The 6,513-nt window shown below is 45.2% G+C and overlaps 1 protein-coding gene and 1 pseudogene across 6 annotated transcripts in view; one reads left to right on the top strand and one right to left on the bottom strand.

Annotated features, from left to right (window-relative positions):
* Positions 1-5,978, top strand: part of LOC103744981 — a 33,308-nt pseudogene extending 27,330 nt beyond the window's left edge.
* Mga (MAX dimerization protein MGA) overlaps positions 1-6,237 on the bottom strand; it is a 116,142-nt gene extending 109,905 nt beyond the window's left edge. For 5 of the 6 annotated variants that reach the window (XM_029570270.1, XM_029570280.1, XM_029570278.1 and 2 more), the window contains exon 1: positions 5,870-5,971. The gene's annotated coding sequence lies outside the window, so the exon portion shown is untranslated. Of the gene's footprint in view, positions 1-5,869; positions 5,972-6,169 lie in introns of those variants that run through there. The other variant, XM_029570273.1, reaches the window with a different exon arrangement.
* Between the last annotated feature and the right edge of the window lie 276 nt (positions 6,238-6,513).

Below are 6,513 nucleotides of genomic sequence, written 5' to 3'. Positions count from 1 at the left end.
ATTATTTTTATTTTATGTGTATGAGTATATTGCCTGCATGTAAGTTCACCCATGTTATACAATGCCCATGGAGGTCAGTAGAGGGTGTCAGATTCCCCTGGAACTGGAGTGACTAGAGTTGTTAGCCACATGTGGATGCTGGGCACTGAACCCAGGTCCTCTGCAAGAGCAGCCAGTGCTCTTAACTGCTGAGCCATCTTTTTCAGCCCAAGACCCTATCTTAAAAAAAAAAAAAAAAAAAAAAAAAAAAAACAACTAAATTTATCCAAACTAGGTCCTTCCAAAACAAGAAAACTTAAAACATAATTTAAATATGTGCATACATGCACACACACACACTCCTTCTCATCTTCCATCCTCTATAAATTTCAGCAGTTGCTCTAGGCAAAAACCCAGAAGTCATCTTTGATTCCACTCTTCAAACCACACAGCTAATCATCTAGCTGCAACCACTTCTGACTACCTCCATCACTAGTTCTATACAACTGCAGTAAATCGATCCACTTCCATTCTCTGTTCCAGAGACAGAACACACATGCATTGTTGGAAATTAAACCAGGGCCTTGAGCATGCCGGGGAAGAGCTCTACCACCTGAGCTATAGACCAGCCTTTAAATTTGCTTTTTTTTTTTTTTTTTTTTTTGTTTTTTTTAGCAAGGGGTTTCCCATTTCCCCAGCTGGCCTGGAACTCACTGTGTAGACCAGGCTGGCCTTGAACTCACAGAGATCTGCCTGCCTCTGCTTCCCGAGGGCTGGGATTAAAGGCGTGCACCACCACGCCCAGCTAAATTTGCTTTTTTAAACAGACTTCTACTAAATTACTTAAGCTTGTCTTGAACTCCCTCTGTAGCCCAGGCAGGTTTAGAACTGTTCTTCCTCCTGCCTTAGCCTCCTACGTAGCTGAGATAACAGGCCTATGCCACTAGGACAAGCTGACAAGCTAAGTAACTTCTTACATGGTCTTTTGCTGCCCTTTCCTCTTGCCTCTAGAGCAGTGATTTCTTGTTTTTTGTTTTTTTTGAAACAGTCTCCTAGCTTGGCCTAAAATTTGCTATGTGCATGCCCAAACATGTGTTTCTGCCTCCTGAGAGCTGGGGTTACCATATCTAGCTTTACAAACTGATATTTCTAAGACATAAATTAGATACATGCTTTATTACATAAAACAACAGGAAGGCAGACAGAATAACTACAAATTCTAAATCAGCCCGGGTTAGAGTGAGACCTATTTCAAACACTCTCCCAAAATTTAAAATTAAAAAACATGGCTCAGCACATAAAGTCACTAGCCACCAAGCGTGACAATCTGAGTTTGATCTAACACCTACATATCAGAAGGCAAGAACCAACTCCCATAAGGCTGTCCTTGGACATCCTCAAATGCCCACACACATACATACACACACAAATAAGTAAATGTAATAAAAATAAATAAATAAATAGAGCCAGCAAGATAGCTCAGTAGGTAAAAACACTGGCCCCCAAGACCGGAGTTTAACCCCTGGAACGCACATGGAATGGGGAACAAACTCCCACAAGGAAAACTAACCTCCACATGAGCCATGGCACATGCATGATCCCCCCTCACACACACACACACAACCGGGGTCAGGAGGGATTAAATAAAATTAAAATGAATGAAATAAAAATAAAAGAAAAATAGGCCTGGGGAGATGGCTTAGTCAGTAAAATGCTTACTGCTCAAGCAAGAGGACCTGACTTCTATCCCCAAGAACCCATGTGGAAAAAGCAGAAAACTGCAGGAAACACCTGTAATCCCAAGGATGGAGAGTTGCAAACAGGATTGTTGTTGATAAAGATATACAAGCTGAGGACTGGAGAATGGCTCAACAGTTAGCACCGGCTGCTCTTGCAGAGGACCTGGGTTCAATTCCCAGCAACCCACATAACAAACATCCATAACTCCAGTTTCAGGGAAATCTGATGCCCTCTTTTGACCTCCTTGGGTATTGCACAAGGGTGCACTTACATATATGCAGCCAATTCACTTATGCACATAAAATTAAAATAATAAAATATTAAAAAGAAAAGATATGCAAGCTATTATTATTATTATTATTATTATTATTATTATTATATTGAGAGGTTTTTGGTTTTGTTTTTAAAGAGCAAAACAAATTACATGTGCCTGTAATTTGAGCTCCGCGGAAGAGGCAGGAGGATCAGAAGTTCAAGGTCATCCTCAGTTACATAGTGAATTAGAACCCACCTAAACTACATGAGACTCTATCTCAAAAAACTAAAAAACAGAGCCAGGAGTGATAGCACATGCCTTTAATCCCAGCACTCTGGGGGCAAAGCCAGGCGGATCGCTGTGAGGTGGAGGCCAGCCTGGTCTACATAGTGAGTTCCAGGTCAGCTGGGGCTACAGGGAGACACTGTCTCAAAAAGATTAAAAAATAAAACAAAATAAGAAATTAAAAACTAAAGCAAACACTTAAAACTTAAAAATCAAAATCACACCAGCCATGTAAGTCACAACTGCCATGACAAGTCATACTACTAAGTATAAGTATCAGTCTAATCCTGGGAAAGTTATCAAATCCTAATTGAGAGACAACCTATAAAACACCTGACTAGCATTCATCAAAACTGTCCAGCACTCAGGAGGCAGAGGCAAGAGGATCTCTGTGAAGTCAGTCTGGTCTTCATAGCAAGTTCCAGGTCAGACAGGGCTTACAAGGAGACCCTGTCAAAAAAAAAAAAAACTGTCAAAGTCAGACTTAACATAATCCCACACCTCTTCTATTAGGAGTCTCTTTAGTACACCCCACTGCTTCATTTAAAAAAAAAAAAGATCTTGGAGAAATGGCTCCAAGAGAGCACTGCTGCTCTTACAGAGGATCCAGGTTCAGCTCCCAGAACCCACATGGTGGCTAACAACCCTCTATGTTCCAGGGGATCTGACACCCTCTTCTGACCTCCTCAAGCACTGAACACACTTGAAGTACTTGAAGTACACTTACATACATGTGGGCAAAACAGTCATACACATAAAATTAATTTTTTTTTAAAACTGTCAAAGTCTTCAAAAATGAGCAAATTCTGAGAAACTACCAAGCCAAAAGCCTAAAGAGACCTAATCACAGCCAGGTATGATGGTATGTACCTGCAATCACAGTATTTAGGAGGCCAGGTCAGAAGGGTCAGGTGTTCAAGGCCAGCTTCAGCAGAAAGGAAAAAAAAAAAACATTGAGGGAGGGATGGGCACAGGATCATAACTCCAAAAGGTTTTATGTGCTAGGTATAGCTCTAATTACAGCTATTCAGAAGATTGAGGCAGGAAGATAAATTCCAGGCCAGCATGGGCAACAGAGAAAGACACTTTTTCTTTCACAAATCTTAATCTTTCTGTTCCAAATTCTTAATGTATTGTGTACTGGCAGGGGTGCAGGCCACAGTGGACATGTAGAGGTCAGAGGAGAACTCAAAAGTAGTGTTTCTCCTTCCACCACCACTTGAGTTCCAGGAACCCTGAACCCAGCTGTCAGGCTTAGGAGGAAGCACCTTTACTCACTGAGACACCTTGCCTGCCATAAAGTTGCATTCTTTTTTTTTTTTTTTTTTTGAGATGGTCTCACACTGTAACTCAGCCTGGTCTTGAACTTGTGGCAATCCTGCCTCTTTTTCACTGGGGATTACAGACATATGCCACCATACCTGGCTGTCTACACAATTTTTTCAAAGCAGATTTTACCTCTTCCACCTCTGAAATGCAAGTATTACAAGCATACACCACTTATTTGGCTCCAAAGTAGTAATGTTCTAATTTCACGTTTTATAGCAAATCCTTAATTCACCTGGATTTCACTTAAACGTTAAATAGGATTCCATCTTAGTATTTTTACAATAGAATTTTGGAATTCTTTCTATATGAAATGTGACCTCTATAATACAAAATTACCTTATATGTTTCTAGATTTATTATTTTGTTCCACTGCTGTATCTATTACAATGTTACTACTTAACCTTTTTGTTTGTTTTTTTTATACAGGGTGTCATTATGTAGCCCAATATGCCCTCCCTTCTCTCCTTCCAGAGTGTTGAGATTACAGACTAACCATTTTGATTATTACAGCTTTTTTTGTATATTCAGTAATACAACCCCCCCTTGGTCTTTTTTTCCCCAAAACTTTCCTACTTTATAGCTGCATTCTTCCAAATGAATTTTGGGGAACTTGGAATATAAGTGCTTGCCAACCATGCAAAACGCCCTAGGTTCTATCCCCAGGACTGCCTACCAAGCAGGAAGCCTTGGGTTCCATTCCCAATACTGATTAGACCCGACACCAGTGTGTTAGAGCATACCTATAATCCCAGTACACAAGAGATGAAGCAAGAGGATTACATATTAAAAATCTGCAGGGTGTGATCATGCAAGCCTTCAAACCCAGCACTCGGGAGGCAGAGGCAGGTCTCAATCCTGTGGGATTGAGGCCAGCCTGGGCAACACAGTGAGTTCCAGGTCAGCGGGGGCTACAGGAGACCCTGTCTCAAAGACCTTTTTTTTTTTTTATTTTAAAACGTGTGTATTAACATAATAGTGATTGGTAATGTGCAATTTTTTCATTTCTACAAAACCTTGATCCTAAGTAAAACTAAGTTATACCTAGGAACAGAAAAAAATGAAAACCCCCAAAGGCGGGTCGGTAGAAAGCCTCAGAAATCTTAGAAATGTAAAGTCTTCAGACCCCGGTTCTAGTCAGCTTATAAAGTAAGCATAGTCGAAATGTAAATTACCAAGATGGACATGCCCATTGGGTGTGGTGCCGAACGCCTTTAATAACAGCGTTCCACTCAAGAGGCAGAAGCAGGCAGATCTCTGCGTTCCAGGTCAGGCTAGTCCACTTAGCTAGTTCTTTGCCAGTCAGAGCTACAAAGTGAGACTGTCTCAAAACAAAACAAAAAAAGATATGCCCATAATAGTTAAACAAATTGCCTTCAAGTTCCCCACATCACTGTAATGAATAATGTTTCGAAGAGGAGTGGCTGAGGGTGGTCTTTGGGAGGGAAGACTGTCTAGTAACTACTATTAATTTGTTCAGATATGGAATCAAGGGCCTACCCAAGACATTCTAAGCAAGCACTCTACCACTTAGCTCTAATACCACCCCCACCACAATCACCAGTTATTTCTGTTACCTACACGCAAGTCTGGCAGAGTAATCAGAGAACATAGAAACCATCTCTACCTTGCTAAAATATAAAAGAGGACAAAACTAGCCCAAGGCCGGTACCCCAAATCTTGTCTCCCAGATTAGGGGTCAATCCACCGAGCAACGAGGATGCTCTCACAGCTTCGAGAAGGGAGGGGTAGAAGCAGACCATCCTTAGGCCTCAGCAAAGACACTACAAATCACAGGCCTCCGGAGCCCTGAGCACGTGACTCGCCACACCCCTTCCCTCCCCCTTCCCCGCGCCAGCAGCACGCGCTGCCAACCTCGTCATGTGACCTTCACGCGGCCCCAGCGCGGCCCCTGCTAGGCGACTGTCTCCAGCAGCCATTTTGCCGAGAACTGTCGTCCGTGCCCACAGGGGTGCCGAAAGCCACGCAACACCGCAGCCTGGCTTTCCAGACCGCACACGCGCTTCGAAAGAGCGCTCAGGCGGTGAGGGCCAGCCCGGGCCTCACGGAACACGTCGCACCCCGAGGAGCCCAGGGGGCTAGGGGTGCGCCTCGGGCCGCGATAGGCTGTGGCGCGCACGTGATACCACAGCCCCCCCATCCTCGCTGTCCCCCTGCCCACCCAAACACCCACGGCTGGCTCCCCAGGCCTCGCGCCGAGTACACGCCACCGGGCGCGTGGGGACGAGCGGGGCGCGTGAGGAGCGAGGCGCCTGCGCGTACCTGCCAGCGTAGACGGGAATCGGCCCACGCGCCGTACCGCGGCCGCTCCGGGGTCCCAGGATCGTCGGGCTGCCGGACCACCCGGCTGGTCATTGGCTACCAGGCCTAGTCACGTGCCGCTCGCAGGCCCGCCCCCAGCAGCTAATCACCTGGCACCAAGCTCGAAGCGGCGCCTAAAGTGGCTTGCACGCGGAAAAGGGAGCGTGGGCACAAGACCTCCTTTTCTGCCCATTATCAGGTGGTACCCGTAAACGGGAACCGAGAAACCAGAGCCCCGAAACCAAGGAAGCTCACACCTACCGGCTCAACTTGGCAGGCCCCTCCAGGAGCTGTGAACCATCGCCCTTGGGCGCTCCCCGATGCACGCCGGGATGCGTCTGGCGCCCCTCAGTGTGCTGCAGAGCATGTCGGGAAAGCCACCTCTCCCGTTTTTCCTGGCTCTCACCTCTCGGGCTTTCCTTTGGTGTCCCTATGAAAGCCGGTCCCTGGACTCAGAATGAGATGGGCTGGGTAATTACTGGACTGTGACAGGGTACTAGGCACGTTCAGTCCCTCCTCCCACACTTGTTCGATCTGTGTGTTCTTGGGGAAAACGTTCAGTCTTTTTTCTCGCCTGCTGACTTTGTGATTATTGCAGAAAAATA

This window comes from Nannospalax galili, unplaced genomic scaffold, assembly GCF_000622305.1.
Source record: "Nannospalax galili isolate Female #2095 unplaced genomic scaffold, S.galili_v1.0 scaffold342, whole genome shotgun sequence".
In the NCBI taxonomy this organism is placed as follows: domain Eukaryota; kingdom Metazoa; phylum Chordata; class Mammalia; order Rodentia; family Spalacidae; genus Nannospalax; species Nannospalax galili.
The sequence above is the reverse complement of the archived record's forward strand: the minus strand, read 5'-3'. Positions and strand labels throughout refer to the sequence as shown.